General features: G+C 45.1%; 1 protein-coding gene and 2 long non-coding RNA genes across 8 annotated transcripts in view; 2 read left to right on the top strand and 1 right to left on the bottom strand.

The window, feature by feature from the left end:
- LOC103350759 (uncharacterized) overlaps positions 1-24,723 on the top strand; it is a 91,150-nt gene that overhangs the window by 26,821 nt on the left and 39,606 nt on the right. For both annotated transcript variants that reach the window (XR_016212418.1, XR_016212416.1), the window contains exon 2: positions 434-497. This is a non-coding gene — a long non-coding RNA (uncharacterized LOC103350759). The remainder of the gene's footprint in view (positions 1-433; positions 498-24,723) is intronic.
- Positions 1-24,723, bottom strand: part of LOC100008640 (ATP-binding cassette sub-family G member 2) — a 126,429-nt gene that overhangs the window by 95,238 nt on the left and 6,468 nt on the right. The gene's annotated exons all lie outside the window — the stretch shown is intronic.
- LOC149125108 (uncharacterized) lies at positions 3,406-12,975 on the top strand. Its single transcript, XR_016212420.1, has 2 exons — positions 3,406-3,542; positions 12,945-12,975. It is a non-coding gene; the product is annotated as an uncharacterized LOC149125108 (long non-coding RNA).

Here is a 24,723-nt window from a genome sequence, read left to right as displayed (position 1 = left end):
TTCTCTTGTCATCTCTGTTTAATTAGAAAGTCACAAAATTATAAGATGAACAAAAGAAAAATCTGAAACCACTTCTGACCACTAGACCATGAATCTGATTTTTTTCTCAAATTGTGCGACTATGATAAATGCCAAAAGAAATTTATTTCAGAGGCTTACTACAACTATAATCTAGAAATTCCTTTTCACGTTTCCATGCCCATTAAAAATATTCTGTGTTCATTGACTAACTTCCTATTAGGTAAATGTTATACATTTTTACATGTAAAGTACATATATCAATAAATGTGTTCTGTATTCTCTTTGATATATTGGGATATACAGTTATTTTTAACTTTAAAAAGCATTGCTGTCGATAAAACTAAAGGTATCTGAATTCTCCTGGGTCACAGGTAGTACACAAGATCAACCTTCACTCCATTTTTGTTCACAGGCTTGTTACAAACAAGGTCACGTGAACAGAGCCCTGATTAATGTCTCCTAAAGCTGCTGTGGAGGTGGGTAGATGGGCTTTCACTTCATACAGCAAAGGTTTATCATGTTTTAAACATCACATGTTCCTTCCCCTCCTTCAGCCAGCGGTTCATGGGAGCCAGGAGCACTCCTTGCCCTTCCTCTTTCTGCTGGCGGGAATCCAAATGTGAGGACTACAGGGATTCCTGTAGCCCTCGGGGATTGGGAAATGGTTTTGAAGTGGAAGCTACACTTGGCAAAGCAACAAGCCAGAAGCAGCGTGGGTTCCTGAAGCTACGGGATTATTCCTTGTTCTCTTGGAAAATGCATTCCAGGACTCCTGAGGATACCAAAATCCACAGATGCTCAAAGGCCTGACACTAAGTGGTGCAGTGTCTGTCCGTAACCCATGCACATCCTCCTGTCTTCTCTAAATCATCTCCAGATGACTTCCAATAACTAATTCAGTGTAAGTGCTCTGTAAATAGCTATTATGCTGCATTGTTTTGGGGAATAATGGCCAAGAAAAACTGTCTGTACATGTTCAGGACAGATGCAAGGTTTTTTTCTGAGTATTAAAAAATGTATTTATTGGGGCCGGCGCTGTGGCGCAGTTAGTTAACGCCCTAGCCTGAAGCGCCGGCATCCCATATGGCCACTGGTTCGAGACCCAGCTGCTCCACTTCCGATCCAGCTCTCTGCTATGGCCTGGGAAAGCAGTACAAGATGGCCCAAGTCCTTGGACCCCCGCACTCACATGGGAGACCCGGAAGAAGTTCCTGGCTCCTGGCTTCAGATGAGCCCAGCTCCAGCTGTTGTGGCCATCTGGGGAGTGAACCATCGGATGGATGGAAGACCTCTCACTCTCTCTCTCTGCCTCTCCTCTCTCTGTGTAACTCTGACTTCCAAATAAATAAATCTTAAAAAAAAAAAAAAAAAAAAAAGATGCCTGCTTTCCACATCAAAGTACCTGGGTTTAACACCTGCCTCTAACTCCTGATTCTAGATTCCTGCTAATACAGACCCTGGGGTGCAGATGTGATGGCACAATTCATTGGCTTCCTGTTACCCAATTGGGTAGATTGAGTTCCTGGCTCCGAAGCTTCATTCTGGCCAGTTGCAGGCATTTAGGGAGTAAGCCAGCAGATAGGTGCTCTATTTGCCTCTCCTGTCTCTCTCACCTTTCCCAACAAAGTGATAGGAACTCTCATTAATTACTAGTGGAAATGCAAAGTGGTATAACCACGTTTGAAGTCAATTTTGAGGCTTTTTCAAAACTAAACATGCTGATACCATCTGGTGCAGCAGGCATGCTCTTTGGTATTCACACAGTAAGGTTGAAAACTTGCATCCACATAAAAGCCAGCACTAATGTTTAGAGCAGCTTTATTCAAAATTGCCAAAATGTGAAAACATCTAAGACATCTTTAGTAGGTGAATGCATAAACTGTGTTATATCCAGACACTGGGGTTATCAAAAAATAAGTGAACTGTCAAACTGTGAAAATGCATAGTGCAAACTTTAATGCATATTTCTGAGACTAGCCAATGTGCAAAAAGGTTGTGCGCTGTATGATTCCAACTATGTGACAGTCTAGAAAAGATAGAACTATGGAGAGGAAAATGATCAGCATGGTGGGGCAGGGTGGGGAAAGCGGCACTGTGGCATTCTGGGTAAAGCCACCGCCTGCAGTGCTGGCATCGCATATGGGTGCTGGATCTAGTCCCGACTGCTCCACTTCCTATACAGCTCTCTGCTATGGCCTGGAAAAGCAGTAGAAAATGGCCCGAGTGCTTGTACCCATGTACCCGTGTGGGAGACCCGGAAGAAACTCCTGGCTTCTGGCTTCGGATAGGGCCAGCTCTAGCCATTGCAGCTATTTTGGGAGTGAACCAGCGGACAGATTTCTCTCTCTCTCTCTCTCTCTCTCTCTCTGCCTTTCTGTAACTCTACCTTTCAAATAAATAAATATTTAAAAGAAAAAGAAAGGGGGGGGGGTTGCACTGTGGCGTAGTAGGCTAAGCCTCCACCTGTGGTGCTGGCATCCCATTCTGGCACTAGTTCATGTGTCGGCTGTTCCACTTCCAATCCAGCTCTCTGCTTGTGGCCTGGGAAAGGCAGTGGAAGATGGCTCAAGTGCTTGGGCACCTGCAGTGTGGGAGACCAGGAAAAAGCTCCTGGCTCCTGATCAGCTCAGCTCTGGAAGTTACAGCAATTTTGGGGAGTGAACCAACAGATGGAAGACCTTTCTGTCTCTCCCTCCATCTGTCTGTAACTCTACCTTTCAGATAAATAAATGGAATCTTAGAGAAAGTGAGAGAGAGAAAGGAGTATGAGGCCCACAGAGGATTTTAGTGCAGTGAAACCACTCTTTTTTGTTTTGTTTTGTTTTGTTTTTAGGTTATTTATTTTATTTGAAAGGCAGAGTTACAGAGAGAGAGGAGAGACAGAGAGAAAGGTCTTCCATCTGCGGGTTCACTCCCCAAATGGCCGCGACGGCCAGATTTGCGCCAATCCGAAGCCAGGAGCCAGGAGCTTCTTCCGGGTCTCCCACACAGGTGCAGGAGCCCAAGGACTTGGGCCATCTTGTACTGCTTTTCCAGGCCATAGCAGAGAGCTGGATGGGAAATGGAGCAGTCGGGACAGGAACTGGCACCCATATGGGATGCCGGCACTGCAGGTGCAGGCTTTACCCACTATGCCACCACGCTGGCCCCAAAACCACTGTTGATATTACAGGGGTCATTATGATGTGAGGTAAATAGGCAGGAAGCTAGCTAGATGTGATGAGGGGCTACAATGATGCTGTCTCTTTAACTGTTGACGATACATCCACCTTCCCAGGATTCACCTGTTGCAGACCCTGCTTCATTTGCAGAACCAATTGGTGCGTTACTCCACACCTTCCCCCTCTTCTTTATAAAAGAGTTGGAAGCAGGAAAGCGCTCTCTGCCTTGGACCCTGCTCACAAGTACCACTCTCTGCGCTCTTTTCACTGTGGGATGTACTCAGGAGCACAGCTCTCATGGGCGCGGCTCTCATGGGCGCTATTCCTCCTCGGAGCTCAGGCCCACCCTCCCAATCACAGGTACCATTTTCCATTTTCCTTTTCTCTCGTTTACAGGTGATCTTCAGCCACTCATGTTGAGTGTTTCTCATGTGAATGTGCATTTATTCCCTCACTGCCAAGTAAAGTCTGTTCCTATTTGCACATGGTACCAGTCTTCACTTATTTCTATCTCTGTGAGAGACAAGAACCTAGATCAGTAACCAACATCTTAATTGCCCACATCGGTTATACATTTGTCCAAACCCAAAGAATGTACAACACCAAGAATAAACTCAAATATATTGCTTTGGGGGATCAAGATGCCTGGGTGAGAGGTCATCCTCTGAAATAAAGGTACCACCTTGGCAGGGGATGTTGAGAGCAGGGAGGCTGTGTGAAGCACTGGGGCCAGGCGGCATATAGGAACTCTGCTCCACTTTACAGTGAACTGAATTACAAAATGAAGTCTATTTAAAAGGAACAAAATATAAGAATTTAATAAAGTAACTGAGGTTAACAACGTAGAAACCAGTGAAACTCAAAAATCGTATAGTAAGACTGCCAGCCTTCAGCCTTCAGATCCCTGCTCTTCTGTATCCCACGTGTGTCAATTTGGCTAAGTTCCTCAGTCTTCTGTCAAAAAAAAAAAAAAAAAAAGAGAGAGAGAGAGAGACCTAGGGCTGGCATTGTGGCTTAGCCAGTTAAGTCGCTGCCTGCAACACCAGCATCCCACGTGGGTGTGGATTCATGTCCCAGCTACGTCTGACCCAGCTCCCTGTTAATACACCTTCGAGAGCAGTGGAAGAGGCCCAAGTGCTTGTGCCCCTGACACCCACTTGGTAGAGTCGGAAAAAGCTCCTTGCTTTGGCCTGGCCCAGCCCTGGCTATTGTGGCCATCTGGGGAGTGAACCAGAGGATGGAAGACCTTTCCCTCTTTCTCTGTAACTCTAATTTTCAAATAAATCTTAAAAACAGAACAGGTTGCTGAGAGGAAAACAAATGAGTTGAACTATGTAAACTGTTTATAAAAGTGTCCAGCAGTTGCAAATACTCAGTAAGTGTAAGCTATTATTTCTATTCAAAGGCTGAAACAACACAGCATTTTATAAAGTCCATCATGCCAGGAGATGGCATATCTGTCTGCTGTTGGGGAGAAATTAGGAATTATTTCAATGTATCACAAGTATGGGCCCAAGAATGTGGAAAATAGCACATTGTGACAAAACTTGTTCTGTAGACCAGAAAGTTGCTTTGGATATACTTAAATAAGACAAGGCTATTTAGTGATTCTGCTATAATTTAAAGTAGAATTACTTAAAAAAAAAAGTACAGAAACACTCTAAGTATGAGGTTCATGCTGAAGCAAGACTATGAAAACTGCAGGAAATAAAGATCACTGCCTAACAGGAGTGAAAGTGAGATTTACAAATAAAAGGCAAAGGGGCAGAGTGGTTAGATAGCCCAGGGCTGAGAGTTCCTACACCCTCCCACCCCGCCCCGTGCTGTCCTCATCTCTTAATGTACATCAGAATCACCTAGGAAGCTGCATAAGAAATGTAGAGGCCCAGGCTTGCACTGTGTAGGTTGCTCCGCCTGCATCCCATGTGAGCGCTGGTTCTAGTCCAGCGGCTCCTCTTCCGATCAAGTTCCCTGCTAGGGCCTAGGAAAGCAGTAGAAGATGGCCCAAGCCCTTGGGCCCCTCACCTGTGTAGGAAACCTGGAAGAAGCTTCAGGCTCCTGGCTTCAGATCATCCCAGCTCCAGCAGTTGTGGCCATTTGGGGAATGAACCAGAGCGTGGAAGATTTTTCTCTCTGTCTCTACCTAAGGAAGGGAATCTGAAAGAAAGGAAGGAAAAAATGCAGAGGCCTAGGTTCCTTGAAGTAGAGTAGGATGAGATCTGGCCTTTGTGTTTTACCCAGATTCTCCAGGTGATTGTGATGGGGACCACAGTTTGATGTAGACCACTTATCCAATTCCTCCCTTGCTACTCAAAGGGTTGGGGAAGACCATCATGGCTTCACCTGGGAGCTGGATAGAAATGCAGACTCTTGGCCGGCGCCGCGGCTCAATAGGCTAATCCTCCGCCTGCAGCGCCAGCACACTGGGTTCTAGTCCCGGTCAGGGTGCCAGATTCTGTCCCGGTTGCCCCTCTTCCAGACCAGCTCTCTTCTATGGCCCGGGAGTGCAGTGGAGGATGGCCCAAGTGCTTGGGCCCTGCACCCCATGGGAGACCAGGAGAAGCACCTGGCTCCTGGTTTCGGATCAGCGCGATGCACTGGCAGCAGTACATCGGCTGTGGCGGCCATTGGAGGGTGAACCAACAGCAAAAGGAAGACCTTTCTCTCTGTCTCTCTCTCTCTCTCTCTCTCTCTCACTGTCCACTCTGCCTGTCAAAAAAAAAGAAAAAGAAAAAGAAAAATAAATGAAGACTCTTGTGCACCATTCCAGACCCATGCTCAGAATCAGTGTATATGCTTATCAAGGTCCACAGATGACTCATATACACTGTTAAGTGTTGAGAAGCCCCAGTCCTCAAGCTGTCAGCATTTAGAGTCTCTTGGGAGAGATTCTGATTTAATTGGTATGGGTATGACCTATACTTGGAGGTCTTTAGCAGGTGAAACCGCCGCCTGCAGTGCTGACAATCCCATATGGGTTCCGGTTCAAGTTCCAGCAGCTCCTCTTCTGACCCAGCTCCCTGCTAATGTGCCTGAGAAAGCAGCGGAGGATGGCCCAAGTGCTTGAGCCCCTATACCCACGTGGGAGAATGGAAGAAGCTCCAGGCTCCTGACTTCAGACCGGCCTAGCTCTGGCCATTGCTGCCATTTGGGGAGTGACCCAGCGGATAGAGGACCTCGCTCTGCCTCTCTATAATTCTACCTTTTAAATAAGTTTTAAAAAATAAAACCACCTCAGGCTATTTACAATTCTGGCTAGTTCAAAGAATTTTTTTTGTTTTTGTTTTTTTGGACAGGTAGAGTTATAGACAGTGAGAGAGACAGAGAGAAAGGTCTTCCTTCTGTTGGTTCACCCCCCCAAATGGCCACCATGGGCGCTGCTGCACCGATCTGAAGCCAGGAGCCAGGTGCTTCTTCCTGGTCTCCCATGTGGGTGCAGGGGCCCAAGTACTTGGGCCATCCTCCACTGCCCTCCCGGGCCACAGCAGAGAGCTGGACTGGAAGAGGAGCAACCCGGTGCCCATATGGGATGCTGGTGCCGCAGGCAGAGGATTAACCAAGTGAGCCATGGCGCCAGCCCCCAAAGGATTTTATCAACCATAGTATGAGCAGGAATGGATTTCAAATTTTTTTCCACTAAAGTTTTAATCTTTTAATTCCATTTTCCATGACCCTTTTGAAGTCCCCTTATATTGTTTCAGGGGCAGGTGTTTGGCATAGTGCTTAACGTGCTGCTTAGGATGCCCATATCTCATATTGGAGTGTCTGGGTTTGAGGCCTGGCTCGGCTTCCAATTCTAGCTTCCTGCCAGTGTGCACTCTGAGAGGTAGCAGATGATGTCTCAACTACCTGGGTCCCTGCCACCTGGGTGAGAGACCCAGGATTCAGTTCTAGTTCCTAGATCTTCACTTCAGTCTAGCCCAATTCTGGCTGTTGCAAGTATTTGAGGGGTGAACTGGTAGACAGGAGATCTTTCTCTCTCCCCTCCCCTTTCAAATAAGTAAAATAAATACACAGCTATTTAAAAACAAAAATATTTGTTTCAATAGTAGTACTTGACTTTCATATTTGCAGTAGGTGGGTTCTCGATAGAAATAGACATGAATCCAAGGTCCTAAGCTGCTCCAGTATCTGCCAGTGAAATACAAAACATGTTTGCATATCCCTTAAAACAGGAAGATCCGGCTGGCTGGAACAATGTTACCCAGTTAGTAAGACCATAGCAAGTCCGTAGTCTTGGCATTGCTTCCTTAAAGCTGCTTCCTTCTTGGCCAGGAGTTGTCAGTCTTTTCCTGAAGCACATCGACCCACAGGGACACATTAGGAAATGTCCAAAGAATTCCTACAGTTCTGTTTCCTTCAGTGTCCCCTGGCAGAGACCTTGACAGCCTCTTCTCTGAAGTACAATGGGCAAACATGTTTGTCCTGGGCCTTCTCTTTAGGTAACAACTGGAAGGTCTTCCAGAGACTCTAGCAGGTTGCAACACATCGCTTCGGCAGCAGCACATCACCCCTCTTGACTCTTTCTACAGGTTCATTTGGTAAAAGCAAGATTCTAATCATAAAAGCGCATAAGCACGAAACCTGGAGGGTATGCATTCCTGTTATGTTTTGACTTGCAAAAGATCTTTTCTCTCCCAAAAAAAATAGGGATCTGAACTTTATTTTTCTTTCCTTTTTTTGTTTTAAAAAGATTTATTTATTTATTTGAAAGGCAGAGTTACAGAGTGGCAGAGAGAGAGAGGTCACCCATCCGCTGGTTCACTTCCCAAATGGTCGCAACAACTGGAGCTGGACTGATCTAAAGCCAGGAGCTTCTTCAGGGTCTCCCACAGGGATGCAGGGGTCCAAGGACTTGAGCCATCTTCCACTACTTTCCCAGGCCATAGCAGAGAGCTAGACTGGAAGTGGAGCAGCCGGGACGTGAATGGGTGGTGGCTTTAACCTCAATGGCACAGTGCTGACCCCAAGGAATCTGAACTTTTGCACTACTTTTATTTATTTATTTATTTTTAATTTATTTGACAGGTAGAGTTAGAGAGAGAGAGAGAGAAAGAAAGATATTCCTTCCATTGGTTCACTCTCCAAATGGCCACAACGGCCCAAGCTACGCCAATCCGAAGCCATGAGCCAGGAGCTTCCTCCTGGTTTCCCATGCGGGTGCAGGGGCCCAAGTACTTGGGCCATCCTCCACTGCTATGCCAGGCCACAGCAGAGAGCTAGACTGGAAGAGAAGCAACTGGGACTAAAACCGGCGCCCACATGGGATGCCGGCGCCGCAGGCAGAGGATTAACCTAGTGCACCACGGCACAAGCCCCTGCACTACTTTTCTACAGATAGAATTATTTCAACCAACTTGGTGTTGAAAAGAAAAACTAAAAATATGAATGACTCATGGAGGCATACTTCATTCTAAAAACTTGCCCTCTTGCACTTTCATAAAAATACTCTTATCAGTCTATCAATTCCATCAATTCTTCCTTTGTAATGTGTAGGGATTCTGTTTCTTCATAACCTCTGATCATACATTTCTTAGTCCTTTATCATTACATATCTGACCATTTTCTATATTTTCTGCCAATGGCATTCCCTCTCTCCTCCAACTTGAACTGTCTTACACCTTGTCCCAGGATAGTTGTTTTTTTTTTTTTTTTTTTTTTTTTTTTTTTTTTTTTTTAAGATTTATTTATTTTGGGGCCAGCATTGTGGTATAGAGGGTAAAGCCACTGCCTGCAGTGACGGCATCTCATATGGGCACTGGTTCAAGTCCCAGCTGCTCCACTTCTGATCCAGCTCTCTGCTATGGCCTGAGAAAGCAGTAGAAGATGGCCCAAGTCCTTGGGCCCCTGCACCTGTATGGGAGACCTGGCAGAAGCTTTTGGCTCCTGGCTTCGAATTGGCGCAGCTCCAGCCCTTGCGGCCAATTGGGAGTGAAACAGCAGATGAAAGACCTCTCTCTCTCTCACTCTTTCTCTCTCTCTCTCTCTGTGTAACTCTTTCAAATAAAAAAATTTAAGAAAGATTTATTTTATTTGAAAGAGTTACAGAGAGGGAGAGGGAGAACTTCCATCCACTGGTTCACTCCCAAGATGACTGCAAAGTCCCGGGCTGGTCCAGGCCAAAGCCAGGAGCCAGGGCCTTCATCCAAGTCTCTGACATGGGTGTCAGGGGCCCAAGGACTTGGGCCATCTTCCGCTGCTTTTCCCAGGCCATTCATTAGCAGGGAGCTGGATTGGAAGTGGACAGCTGGGACATGAACAGGAGCCCAAATGGGATGCTGGTGTCGCAGGTAGCGGCTTTACCCACCTACAAGGGCCACAACATTGGCCCTTGCCAGCATAATCTTATTTCTAGAACTACCAAACTCTTTCTTCCTATCATCACCTATTGAAAAACCATTCATTCTTCTCATTACTAAAAAGTCTAAACATCTGAGCCCGGAAAGCAAGGCCACCATATCCTGAGACTTAGAAGCTGTTTCCTACTCTTCTTTTGTAAGACAGCTAGGATGCAACACAAATGGTCAATCTGTATCTCGTAATCATGCCTCTGAATCTCTCAATTCCGTCTCTCTGGTTTTTTTTTTTTTAAAGGTATTTTTTATTTGGGGTGCAGAGGGAAGGTATAGGCAGAGGCAGAGTCACAGGAAGGGATAGGCAGAGGCAGAGGGAAGTCTCCTTGTTCATTCCACAAATGGCCTGTGCCAGGCCAAAGCCAGGAGCCAGAAGCTTCATCTTGGTCTCCTACATGGGTACAGGGGCCCAAGCACTTGGGCCATCTTCTGCTGCTTCCCCAGGTGCATTAGCAGGGAGCTGGATCAGAAATGGAGCAGCTGGGACTCAAACCAGTGCCCATATGGAATGATGGCACTGCAGGCAGTGGCTTTACCTGCTATACCACAGTGCCAACCCCAACAGTCACATTTTGTAATTTAAAAACTAAATATTCCCAAGTGCTCAAACAACAAAATAAGTCACAAAACAAATTGAAATTAATATGGTCAAAGGTAGTTATTTTAAATATCCCATTGTCTTCTCCAAACTTGTAAGATTTCAACTTTATATCACAAGCCTAAATCAATTGAAATTTTGACAAAATTGTTCTCATTGTACTAGACCAAAGTCTATTGAATAATGTAAGTATAGAAATAGCAAGTAGGTAAACATTCTTTAGTATAAAAGTATTCATATGTGGGGCCGGCGCCATGGTTCACTTGGTTAATTCTCCGCCTGCGGCGCCAGCATCCCATATGGGCACCAGGGTCTAATCCTCTTCCAGGTCAGCTCTCTGCTGTGGCCCAGGAAGGCAGTGGAGGATGGCCCAAGTGCTTGGGCCCCTGCACCCACATGGGAGACCAGGAAGAAGCTCCTGGCTTCGGATCGGTGCAACACTGGCTGTAGCATCCAGGGGGAGTGAACCAACAGAAGGAAGATCTTTCTCGCTGTTTCTCTCTGTCTGTCTATAACTCTACCTGTCAAATAAAAAAAGTATTCATATGGGTTTGATACCTTAAGCATTTCCTAGAATGAAAAATGTTTTCCCCACTAAGGAGACTACTGTACATACCAGAATAGCTTTTGGCAGGTGTCTTAGAAGCTTGTTGAGGTTGTGTGATCCTAGGAAGTAAAGACTTCCCCTGGGATTGATTTCTTGCACTGATTCTGATTTGGGACGATATAATTTCATGTTGCAATGTTGTAACAACCTTCCACCTACAGCATATATTATATAACGCTTCTGATTACTGACCAAAGTATGTCATTTACACTAAGGTTAAGTATTGCTTGGATGTTGCTCTTTTTTTTTAATTTGGAAAAGGACATCTTATTATAATTGTCATTTTGGCCTTAATGTTAAGCTTTTTGAGCTTAACAAAGTCCTTCATTCTTTCATATTCTTACCATCTTTTAAGATTACACAACTTTTTTGGACATGATCAAGGATAAAGTTACAATCAATTTGTTTTAAAGGCATTAATTGGCTTTATTTAAAATTCTAGAATTCCATAAAATAGAATAATTATTCCAGTGAGCTGAGCAGAAGAGGCTAGTTTTGTAGACAGAAAGGACTGAAGTAGAAACAAAAGTAAAAAGTAGGCTGGTCATTTCAGTTATGTTCTCTGTAAAGCAGGAACAGAGACATAATAATAGAAAAATAACTGACTGGTTAATGTCAGTAAGAATTAAGGCAGGGGCATAGTGAATAAAGCCGCCACCTGCAGTGCAGCATCCCATATGGGTGCAGGTTCGAGTCCTGGCTGCTCCTCTTCCAGTCCAGCTCTCTGCTGCTATGGCCCAAGAAAGCACTAGAAGATGGCCCAAGTCCTTGGGCCCCTGCACCTGTGTGGGACACCCAGAAGAAGTTCCTGGCTTTGGATTGGCCAAACCCCAGCTGTTGTGGCCATTTGGGGGAATGAACCAGCAATGGAAGACCCCTCTTTTTTTCTCTCTCTCTCCCTCTCTCTCCCCACCCCTCTCCCCACCCCTCTCTCTGCCTCTGTCTCTCTGTAACTCTGCCTTTTAAATAAAATAAATAAATCTTAAAAAAAAATTAAGGCAGGAGCCTGTGTTGTGGCATAATAGGTGAAGTTGCTGCCTATAGTGCGTGCATCCCATATGGGTACCTGATCCAGCTCCCTGCTATTACGCCTGGGAAAGCAGTGGAAGATGGCCCAAGTCCTTGGACTCCTGTACCCATGTGGGAGACCTGGATGAAGCTCCTGACTAGACCTGGCCTAGTCCTGACGTTGTAGCCGTTTGGGGAATGCACTGGTGTATGGAAGATCTCTTCCCTCTCTCCTCTCTCTGTAACTCTGCCTTTCAAATAAATTAAGTAAATCTTAAAAAAAAAAAAAAGGATTAAGGCAGGGTGAATTTTATTATCATGCCAATTAAAACTGGCATATGTTTAGCTTAGGAGTTTAGACTAAGTCACATTGGCTAGAGCGCCTGGGTTTGATTCCTGGCTCTTGCTCATGACTCCAGCTTCCTGCTAATGCAGGCTCTGGGAGGAAGCAGGTGATAGGTCAAGCTACTGGGTTCTAGCCATCCACATGGGAGACCTAGATTCTGTTCTTAGCTCATGGCTTCAGCCTGGGCCCTGTCCTGGCCTAGATCTGGCCCAGTCTCGGCCATTGTAGGCATTTGAGGAGTAAACCAGCAGTTAAGAGATCATTCTATCAATCTGTCTCTGTCCCTCTGCCTCTCAAATAGATAAATTTTAAAAATTTTAAACACTGGCCTGTTTGGGAAATTTGGCAGTTATCTAATTCTGACTTCTTGGGGTATCAGATAAGCAGCTTAGTTTCAATTTGATGAAGTAAACTTTTGCAGGAGTGATTCCATTTTTATTTGTAGCCTGTTTTTTTGGGTCCAGTGCAGAAGTTTACATCAGATCAGTGGCCTCTTATTATTTTTATGCAACAATTTCCCCCAAGGTAGTTCCACTTTTCATTTTTTGGGGCACTTCCATCCTTTTATTTCCATACCAGCAGTGCTAATTCAAATATATATTTGTTGTATCACACCCCAACTCTCACATGCCACTCCTGAAATCAAACTGCCTCCTTCTGCTTGAAGGCCTTCTTTCTCCAGGATTCAAACTTAGTCTAGGAAGTTCTACCGAGGTCCAGACACCATGTCCTCCTCTCTGCCACACCAAGCTATCGATTACATCAAGTCAATCTGAACCCCTTTTGGCTCAGCCACTCTCCCAAGACACTTGGGCTTCTTCAGTTTTCTGGTTCTCCTCTTGCTTTCTAGATTACTGACAAGTCCTGCTGAGTCCAACAAACAGAACTGAAAGAGGAAGCAGCCAGGCAACCAGGGCAGATGGACAAGATTATCAAGCTGGACAGAGTGCAGACTTGAGGAATCATGGGCAGGTATAGTACTGACAGTCACAATGAAGCAGGCATTACTGGAAATTAGATGTCCCATGTGGTTTCTGGGCAGCTGGGGCAGGGAGAGGTTTTAGTTTCAACAGGACTGATAAATCAGAGGGTATGCTAATTGTGGCTATAAGAACTAGACCCTGAATGGGGCCAACCATAGCACAAGCTGAGATCTGAAGACCTGGAATCAGTCCTGGGGCTCCACCTCTTGAAATTGAATTTTTGAGGACTGGATACAGAGTGGTTTTGCAGTAAGATCTAAAAATTATTGTGGTGCCCCATATTGTATATAATCATAATTGATATAGCTTATTGCATTTAATTAATTCATTAATCCAATAGATTATCTCAGGTATTGGCCATACACAGAACATTGTGGGTGATACATCTATGAATTGAGGTAATTCTTGTTCTTGGTGAATTTCTAATCTGAAAGAGGAAAAAGGAATGTCCACAACATAAGCATGAGGCAGGACATTTGTTTCGTGAGTGATCCAAGTTAAGAGTTCAAAATAAGGAAAAGCAGTCTCTGTTGAGATATCGCACTTAACCCTCACAATCAGCGGGAATGATGAACACTGCTACTCCCGTCTTACAGGTAAGGAAACTGAAGATCAAAGATTGTGCCAGGTGTTTTACCGAGAAGCTAAGACACCTGCATTCTACATCAGAGTGTCTGGATTAAATACCCAGCCCCTGCTCCTGATGCTAGCTTGCTTGGAAGGCAGTGGTGACAGCTCAAGTAATTGGTTTCCTGCCTCTGATATGGGAAACTGGGATTGAGTTCCTGGCTCTTGGCTCATGCCCTGCCCAGCCCAGCCCAGCCCAGGCCCTTGAGCCCATTTAAGAAGTGAACCAGCATATGGGAACTCTGCCTCTCTCACTCTTTTTTTTTTTTTTAAGTTAAACTTTGTTGTAATATTTGCTATTTTTTTCTTTTTTAAAGATTTATTTATTTGAGAGGCAGAGTTACAGACAGAGGGAGAGCAAGAGAAAGAAGTCTTCAATCTGCTGGTTCACGCCCCATACGGCTGCAATGGCTGGAGCTGGAGCTGGACTGAAGCCAGGAGCCAGGAGCTTCTTCCAGGTCTCCCACGCTGGTGCCAGAGCCCAAACACTTGCGCTGTGTTCCACTGCTTTCCCAGGCTGTAAGCAGAGCACTGGATCAGAAGTGGCACCGCTGGGGCTTGAACCAGTGTCCATATGGGATGCCAGTGCTGTAGGGGGAGGCTTAGCCTACTTCACCACAGCGCCAGACCCTCTGTCTGCTTCTCAAAAAATAAAGCTTTATAAGATGGTTAGTAAGTCTCCCTAGGCTGAACAGCTCCGCACTCCCACTCCCCTTCCACTAAAGCAGCAGTGACCCAGGGTTGCAACATTCAGGTGTGGAGATCATAATCATTTTCCCTTTAGTGTTCTCTTACTCCTTCCCTTTCCATCTTGGTTTTCACTTGGTCATTACTTAGTATAATTACAATAGCTCTTCCTACTTTGGATAGCTTGGAAATTGCCATGCTTCCTGGGGGAAGAGAGACTTGAATTGCGCCTTTAAAAAAAAAAAAAAAAACTACCATATTTCACTGATTCTAAGATGCTCACTTTTCTCCTATCTTAACATTACTGACATCAGGATGAATTTTCCCATCAATAGCAACTCAATTACTGTTGTTTGGGGACAACCAGACAATGTTGCCCCTACCTAAGTATTAGTGCTCCCTCCCCTGTACATCCAGATGCTCTAGCTGGTCTAGATGAAAACAACAATAATCCTTTGCTGGACTCTGGCGCCCTCTTATGATTAGAGGTTGAAAAGTCTTGATGGAAACCAAGGCGCACCCTGAGGCATTTCACATTCTGATACTGCATATTCTGAAGAGAGAAATCACCACAAAGTACGAGCTTACCAAACGGATCATCTAACATCTCAGTTTTGTACTTTCATATCAAGAGAGTGTATCACCGACAATCCCTCGTGGTGCTGCCGTCTTCAAATCTAGGGCCCCTTCCCCCTCCCTCAGTGCTCTCAGCTCCTGGGCCACCACCACCACACTCCCTCACATTACTTCTGTCCTCATGCTTGGTGAATTTGGCATACACATCGGTAACCCTCCCAGGGTGCTGGCTTCTGGCTACTCAGACTCTCCTCCAAGGAGCTTGTTCTCCACCGTGCCTCGGCTATGCACTCCCAGGCATTCCACAGACATTACTACCAATCTTGTTTAGTACATCTCACTCTCTGACTACCATGTTTTGTTTCTCCACTTAACTCCCTCTACCCTCCCAGCTCCTGCAGCCCACTGTAGTCCAGTATTTCACTGAGCCTCGTGCCCACTGTCTCCATGTTGTGATGGATTCCATACTTGCTGAAATTCCATGACCACTCAATACCATTGTACCCTTCCAGACAGACACCTTCAATGTCCTTGCTCCTCTTTTGTTTGGCAAAACCACAAACCCAAGTTACATTCATGTCTCCTCCACTGTTTGCCTACACCCCTGCACCTGGATGTAGTAGAGAAAAACACATAGGAATATTCAATCTGATTTCAAATTCGTGATCAAGAATCCCAGTGCCAGGGTCTTCAAGGGTGCCAAGTAACTCATACTGAATGTCCCTAGTCCAGTCATTCTTCTATTTTCCTATTACAATTTCACCACCTTTTCTCCTTTCTCTCCTGTAGTCATTTTCAGCTGATAACCAAATGCCCTAATAACCATGTGACCTATTTTACTGAACTAGAGCAAGCAAAGGAAAGTTCTAGATCCCTGTCACCATGTCTCTCCAAATACCAGACCTCTCTGCCTCCCCTTCCATGTCTCTAACCTGTAGAAATTCTGTGTTCCTGTCTAAGGCCTAAGACATTGTCTCTGCTTTGCATTAAATTCCATCCTCACTTTCCCAACTCATTGACAGCCATTTTCCCCTTTCTCTTCTATATCCTCTGTACCAGCCCATTCCCATGCTGTTATTTGTTTATTCCATCTCTAAGAACATTTCTCCTGCTCCCATGTCTCCTGCCAATTACTGCTGTGTCCTCTTTTACAACAAACCTCTTCAAAAGAATTCCTCTGTACTCACTCCTCCAGCCCCTCCCCAATTCTCTTTCAAACTCAGTCCAATCAGAATGAGGAGCCAGAGTGATACATGATGGCATTAGGCCCCCTGGGTTTTAGAGTGGTTTGCTACAGTACAAGTAAGTGGCAGAGCACCTCAGAGAGTGCAGTGCAGGCCTTCTCTAGGAAGAAGAGAGGCCCTATCCTAAAAGAGTTGTGCACTTTTGCCTCCTTGTTTCAGCAAAAGAGGAGTTGAGGGTACAGATTGTAAGCATGTTAGACCGATGGAAATCAGATGTTTTAACTGAGCCAAAGTCACTGATAATTGGGGTACACTCCCAGAATTTGAAATTTAGCATGTTGGTGGGAGTCCTGGGGGTGGTGCTAATGATATGCAAGGTTGGCTAATGAAAGCTGGGATTCATTAATAGTCTAGAGTTAATGGGGCTGAAATGCCAGAAATTCCCTAATAGAACTGGGAATTAGAACTGGTCCACTATGTTCTACCTCCTCAGCCACTCACTAACTTGACGCTTGTGGGAAGAGCTATTAAGAGAGAGAATAGAAAATGCATCAGGGAGGCAGGCTCTTCCTGAAGAGCCCTGAGGTCAGAAACAGTGGAGGACAAGACAACAGCAGAAATGCATGCACTTAGCCCAGTGGGAATAAGGGAATTCAAGCATGTTCAAGGCCAAGTGGGAGTGTGTCAGTGTCAGGGACAATGTGGTCCACTTTCCCAAGTCACAGAGATGGAGCAGTAATCAGACTGCTCAACCTGCTGTGCCCTGTGGCAAGGAGCTTCCAAGAAATCAGAAATCAGAAACTGACTGCTTCCTATGACGCTGCTTGACATAGGGAGGCAGGAAATAAAATCTGGGTCTGCTAGGGCAGAAACCCAATCCAAATTACCAGTGTGCCTTCTACTTAATAACCCACAACTGAGTCAGTTCAGAGTCTGAGAGTCCCTGGTGCCTTTGACAGAAGTTCTTGCAATATAGCAGTAGGTGTATTCCAGGGATCTTCCACTAAGCCAGTGCACTACGGACATTCTGGGCTGGGCATTTCCTTGTTGTGGGGGCCATCCTGGTATTATGATTATGGGAGGTTAACAGCATCTCCGGTCTCTACACACTGGATGCCAAAAGTATTTCCATTCTCTAATTGTGACAAATATTTTCCAAATATTCCCATGTAGTAGGGTTACCAGATTTAGCAACTAAAAATACTGACTAAATTGGAGTTTTGGTTTCAAACTATTGGATGGGACATACTTATATCCAAGATTATTATTCTATACATGTATCAAAGCATCACATAATATCCCATAAATATGTACAATTTTAATATATTTACATATTTTTATTTAAATTATTTGGGTTTTTTGGTCTTAAAATTTAACTGGGCACTTGTATGATGTATTCAGAGTGGCAAGTTATGGAAATGAGCAGACAGATGGAGTCTTGGTCTGACTTAGGCTGACAATGGCCCCCCACAGGGAGCACCAGCTCTTATGGTAGGAAGCATCAAATGCAATCTCCCAACCTACCCTCTCACTCCTGCCTTTTTGCTACCAAGATAAGAACCCAGAGATAATACAGGCTGAGCATTCCTAATACAAAAATTTGAAATCCAAAATACTCCAAAACCCAAAACTTTTTGAGCATTGATTTGATGCCACAAGTGGAAAATTCCATACCTGACCATATGGGCTGAGTTGCAGTTAAAACACAGATGCTCTAAAAATATTGTATAAAATTGCCATCCGGCTATGTGTATAAAGTGTATATTGAAATGTAAATTAATTTCATGTTTAGAGATGGGTACCAAGGTATACCCTAAGATATTTCATTGTGTATAAACAAATATTTCAAAATGTGATCAAAAATTCAAAACCTGAAACACTTCCAGTACCAAACATTTCAGATGAGGGTTACTCAATCTGCACCACTTTCCCAGGAGAATTGTAGATTTAATACCACCACAGGGACTTCTGGGATACAGGGGCCATAATTCAACTGACATTCAAATTTAATTCATCTAGTTGGCTGGTATGACAGTCAGATGGGTCACACAGAAGGGCATTACATTACTCTAATCCTAACCAATTGGTGATGCCAATCTCAGTGGCGGTTCAAGATGAGGTATCTTGGGGGCTGGTGTTGTGGTGCAGTGGGTTAAGTCAATGCTTGTGATGCTGGTATCTCATGCTGGTATCTCAAACAGGACATGTATCAACATGTCCTGGTTGCATTGCTTCTGATCCAGCTCCCTGATAATGCACCTGGGAAGGCAGTGGAAGATGACCCAAGTGCTCCCCATGTGAGAGACCTGGATGAAGTTCCTGGCTCCTGGCTTTGGCCTGGCCCAGCTCTCTCTGTTGCAGCCATTTGGGGAGTGAACCAGCAGATGGAAAAATCCCTGTGTCTCTTCCCCCTCTCTGTTACTCTGCATTTAAATAAATAAATAATCTGTTTAAAAGATCTTAGTGTCTCGGTATCTTACAAGAGAAAATCGATATAGCACCTAGTATCTTATATGTAGATATTGACCTACCAAGTAAGTGTTTCCTTTCTTATCGATTAGGAAAACCAAAACAGCTTGCATTTACCTGGCATGAACAACAACATACATTCATGTTCACATCCCAGGGATGTGCCACCATGATACAGTTTTGGAGGGGTCTTTGTTGTCTTGATATCCCAAAGGAATATGCTGATCTTTTATTTTAATGTCATTATGCCAGTTGGATCTGGGAGCAGAAAGAAACGAGCATCAAAAATACCCCACATTAGAGTACATGTTTCAAGTCCTGGTTCTGGCTCGTAATTCTAGCTTCCTGCCAATGCAGAGATGATGGTCCTGTCACTCATGTAGGAGACCTGGGTTGAGTTTACAGCTCCTGGATTCAGCTTGGGGAGGCATCAAGTATTTGGAGACAGCCAATGGTTTGGAGCTCTTGCTTTCTTTTTGTCTGTATCTCTCTGGCTATCAAATAAAGAAATAAAAGCTTTTAAAAAAATACAAAAAAGGGGCTGGTGCTATGGCGTAGAGGGCTAAGCCTCCTTCTGCAGCTCTGGCATCCCATATGGGCACGGGTTCGAGTCTTGGCTGCTTCACTTCTGATCCAGCTCTCTGCTATGGCCTGGAAAAGCAGTAGAGGATGGTCCAAGTCCTTGGGCCCTTGCACCACATGAAAGACCTGGAAGAAGCTCCTGGCTTCGGATTGGCTCATCTTTGGACATTGCCGCCATTGGAGAAATGGACCAATGGATGGAAAACCTCTCTCTGTAACTCTGTCTTTCAAATAAGTAAAATAAATTTTTTAAAAAAGTACAAAGAAGAAAACTCTTCATTTACATGTATGAGTGTCAAAAGGTGGGAGTTAACTCTCTTTTTTGTCTTTATAATTTCTTACTTTTTTGGGAAGATTTATTTATTTATTTGAAAGGCAGAGTCACAGGGAAAAAGAGGGAGAGACAGAGACACAGGTCTTCATCTGCTGATTCACTCACCAAATGGCTGCAGCAGCTGGAGCTGTGCCAGGCCAATGCCAGGGGCTTCATTTGCGTTTCCCATGCGGGGCAGGAGCCCATGTACTTGCGTCATCTTCCACTGCCTTGCCAGGTGCATTAGCAGGGAAGTAGATTGAAAGCAGAACAGTTGATTCTCAAACAAGCACCCATATGGGATGCCAACATCACAGGTGGCAGCTTACTCACTGTACCACAATGCTGGCCCGAGGATATCCCTTTTTAAAAGCAGTTTATTTATTTGAAAGGCAGAGTAGGGGAAAGAGAGAGACAGAGAGCAAGCGAGATCTTCAATCTGCTGGTTCATTCCCCAAATGCCTGAAATAGCCAAGGCTGAGCTAGTCTGAAACCAGGAGCCAGAAACTCCATCTGGGTCTCCCATGTGGGTGACAGGGACCCAGTTATTGGACCATCATCTGCTGCCTGCCAATGTGTGTGCATGGACAATTAGGAATTGTGAAAATTTTGTGCCATGTGTATGTCCAGCAGCAGGTATCCTTGGTTCTAGAGATTTTCAAACTCTGATGGTCAGGAGAATCTATTTTGTGAGTGTGAGTAAGCCTCTGCAGGGCATCTCAGGACTTGCCCAACAGGTGCATGTCCAAAGTGGCTATGGCTGCATGGGAGGAAGGCATGTGTGGCCTAAAACATGGTCTTCACCTCACCATGGCCACTCTGCCTGTACTGCTGAGTACCCAATCATCCAGTAGCAGAAGCTGATACTAAGCCACGAATGTGGCCCCGCTGTGTAGACTGAGCAGGTGGCACTGATAGTGGTAGATCTTGTGCACCCTTCCCTGTCCGCTCAGGGATGGCTACAGATTCAGGCTACCAGTCTGCATTCCCTGGCCGCAGAGCCTCTGCCCTTTATTACCACAGAGTTACAGAGCACGGCCTCTGACCATGGGCATGTGTTAAGGCAAAAGAGATCAGGAAAACGATCTCATGCTCTCAAATTCACTACATGCCCTGCCCTTTGAGAAGCAATTGGTACAAGCTTGAACAGGCCTTTCGATGGCATGATTACAATGCGAGTGGGAGTATCTGTACAGTTAGGACATCGTCCATAGGATGGGGTAGATGCCTTGAACCTGTGGCCAATATTGACATCACTGGGATGTGTGCACATGGGAACCATGAGGAGGAATGGAGCCTGTGGCTGCACTGGGCTCCTGGGTGTTTCCCTGGCATGCCAGAGATACACCTGCCCCTCTTCTTCTCCCTGAAGTACTCTCCTCCCAGATTGTCTCTTGGGGCCTTCACAGAGTGTCTTCAAATATTTTTTCAAATGCCATATTTTTTTTACAACTTATTTATTTTTATTTTTAAAGATTTATCCTATTTATTTGAAAGGCAGAATTACAAAGAAAGAAGGAGACACACCCAGAGAGAGACAGAATCTTCATCAGGTGGTTCACTCCTTAAATGGCTGCAACAGCCAGGGCTGGGCCAGACTGAAGCCAGGAGCCAGGAGCTTATTCTGGGTCTCCCATGTGGGTGCAGAGGCCCAAGCACTTGGGCTATCTTCCACTGCTTTCCCAGGCCATAGTAGAGAGCTGGATAGGAAGTGGAGCAGCCAGTACTTGAACACGTGCCCACATGAGATACTGGTGCCACAGGTGATAGCTTTACTTACTAAGCCACAGCGCTGGCCCCTACAATTTATTGAGAGACAGGGAAACAGACTGAGGAGAGAGGATGAGAGAGAGAGAGAGAGAGAGAAAGAGAGAGAGAGAACACGCATGAGATCCCATTTGCTGGTTCATTCCCCTAATGCCCACAATGTCCTCCTGTGCTAGGCCAGACCAAAGTTGGGAGCCCAAAACTCAATCCAGATCTCTTCTGTGGATGGCAGGGATCTGATTACTTGAGCCATTACCACTGCCACTGAGAGTCCTCACTGACAGGAAGCTGGAACTGGCAGCCGGAGCCAAGAATTGAATCTAGATACCACTATATGGTACACTGGCATCCTGCCCTGTGTTTAACTGCTAGGCCAAAGGCTTGCCCCCAGGTGTTGCCTTTTTAATAAGACCTGTTTTTGTCCACTCTTGTCTTCCTGATCACCCTGACCTTACTCCGTGTTCTCTGTGACCCTTTTTACCCTCTAACATATTATGCCATTTGTCATTTGGCCCTCTTCTCTGGTGGTAAGCTTTGTAAGAGCAGCAGTTTCTCTTTTATTCACTGTTCTACCCCCTGCACCCAACACAGTGCCTTAAACACAGCAGGGTATCGATGCATATTTCTTGATATACTTACATGGATGTTGATGTGAAAATTCTTGGAGAAGAGTGCACAAGTCTTAAATCTACTACCTTTACCTACATCATGGTTTGGTTGGAAAAGGTTTTCTATAGAAGGCCACAGAGTAAATACTTCAGGGACAGGGATTTGGCCAAATGGTTAAGCTTCCGCTTGGGACACCTGCATCTCATGTCAGATTGCCTGGGTTCCGGTCCTGGCTCTACTTCCAATTCCACCCTCCTACTAATGTGCACCCTGGGAGGAAGCAGATGACACCTCAAGTACTTGAGTTGCTGCCGCCCACTTGGGAGACCCAGATGGAGTTCCCCACTCCTGAATTTGATCTGGCCCAGCTCTGGCTTTTGTGGACGTTTGGGGAAAAAACTAGTAGGTGGAAGAGCTCTCTCTGCCTCTTTGTCTGAGATCTCTCTCTCTCAAAGAAATACTATGAAAAATAACCAACTAAATAAACCGAGGCTTGTGGGTCATGGAGCCTCTGTCCCAGCCACTCCAGTCTAGCCTTGTACCTTGACAGCATCCACTGGCAGGGGGAAGTGGCTGGGAGATACACAGAAAGGGAACGAGATTGTCGAAAGCCTGGGAATTAGGAGCCTGTGTGAGAGCTGAGAAAGTTGGGGAGGGGGAACATTTTGCACAAATATGCTTGGTACATTTTTCTTCACATTCTCCCTCTTCACTATCCCAACCAATACTGTGGACGGATTTTTGAATACAGCGCAAACGTCCACAGAGTGCGTTTATAACCATAACCTCCAGGTGGAGCCTTTTCTTTTTCTCAGTAGCTCATTTCTTCAATTTATTTATTTATTTTATTTGAAAGGCAGAGAGACTGCTGTGGCATGGGAAAGCAGTAAAAGATGGCCCAAGTCTTTGGGTCCCTGTACTCACATGGGAGACCCAGAAGAAGCTCCCGTCTCCTGGCTTCAGATTGGTGCAGCTCCGGCCGTTGCAGCCAATTGGGGAGTGAACCAGCAGGTGGAAGACCTTTCTCTCTCTCTCTCTCTGCCTCTCCCCTCCCATTCTGTGAGTTGTCTTTTAATACTCTTGAAATATCTTCCAATGCATGAAATGTTATATTTTTATAACTCCAGTTTATCCAGCTTTTCTTTGTCACTTATGCTTTTGGTGTCATATACAAGAATCATTGCTAAATCCAGTATCATGAAGCTTTTCCCTTATGTTTTTTTTTTTTTTTTGTAAAGATATATTTTTGTATTTGAAAGACAGAGTTACAGAGAAGCAGAGGCAGAGAGAGAGGCCTTCCATCTGCTGGTTCATTCCCCAAATGGCCACAATGGCTGGAGCTGGGCCAGTACAAAGCCAGGAGCCAAAAGCCTCCTCCAGATCTCCCATACAGGCACAGAGCCCAAGGACTTGGGCCATCTTCTACTGCTTTCTTTTAGCAGAGAGCTGGATCGGAAGTGGAATAGCTGGGACTCGAACCAGTGCCCATATGGGATGCCGGCTTGGCAGACGGCGGCTTTACCCACTATGCCACAGCGCTGGCCGCTCACCGCGTTCCCAGTCACATAGCTGGAAGCTGGGTTGGAAAGAGAGTAGCTGAGAATTCCAGCATCACAACTGGCAGCTTTACCTGTTGCACCACAATGCCGGCCCCTAATGTAAAGTTGTTGAGAGTGGAATGACTTAAAAATTGTTGAGTAATTTTTATTTACCATTGCAAAGCATTATTAATAATTGTATATATTTATGGGGTACAGTGTGACACTGCAATGCATGTTTGCAATGTGCTCTGATGAGGGGAGAGTTTTAAATCAGCGTTAAAAATGAGTTCAAAGGACTACAGCAGGGGTTGGCCAACTTTTCCTGTAAAAGGCCAAGTAGTAAGTACTTGAGACTTCACAGACCTGTGGTCTCGGCCCCTCTCACTCTACTCTGCTGCTGGAGCACTGGAGCAGCTGTAGACAGCACAAAAACAAATGCGTACAGCTGTGTTCTAGTAAAACTTTATTCATAAAACTGTTGGCAGGACAGGGTTGGCTCAAAGGCAGTCGTCAGCCACTGCCCTGGAAGCCACATCTCAGCATTTTTCAAAAGCTTGAAGGAAATGCAGCAAGGAAAGAACAGCGGGGAGAACAGGTGATATGGTTGGCGAGAGGCTGCAGCCAGATCACACAGAGCCTTGTAGAGCACAGGAGGGTGGGACCTATTCTTTTTTATGCATTCACTCACCAAATGTCCATGAAAGACCTAGCAGGGACTAGGGGCTGGGACTGTACAAGAATTAGCTCCTAGGACTCACAGGACTTCTGCTATGGTTTGGATATTAGTTTGCTATGGTTTGGATATTAGTTTGCTTAACCCTCAAAAGACCCATGTGTTAAAAGCTGGGTTCCCCAAAGTTTGTTTTTTTGTTGTTGTTGTTTGTTTGTTTTTATGAAAATTCCAGTTAAAATTCCTGTGAAAACAAAAGACATATGCCCATATTCTCCAAAGGGAGGAAAATATTTTCCCTTATCACAATTTCTTAGAAGGCTGATAATGACATTTCCATTTTTAAACTCAAGTTAGTTTCAGGAACATTTCAAAAAATTGTTTTGGTGACATCTCAAGAAAAAACTTCTCTATTCATATCGCAAAAGTTTCAAATATTATCATTAGAGTGACTAGTACAAAAAACTGATACCCACCGTCTTTTTCTTTCTTTTTAAAGATTTATTTATGTATTGTGAAAGTCAGTTACAGAGAGAGGGAGAGAAAGAGAGAGAAAGAGAAAGAGATCTTCCATCTGATGGTTCACACCCCAGATGGCTGCAATGGCGGGGGCTGGGCCAG

The sequence above is a fragment of the Oryctolagus cuniculus genome, chromosome 8, assembly GCF_051225735.1.
Source record: "Oryctolagus cuniculus isolate XC-2025 breed Fujian yellow rabbit chromosome 8, ASM5122573v1, whole genome shotgun sequence".
In the NCBI taxonomy this organism is placed as follows: Eukaryota; Metazoa; Chordata; class Mammalia; order Lagomorpha; family Leporidae; genus Oryctolagus; species Oryctolagus cuniculus.
The sequence above is the reverse complement of the archived record's forward strand: the minus strand, read 5'-3'. Positions and strand labels throughout refer to the sequence as shown.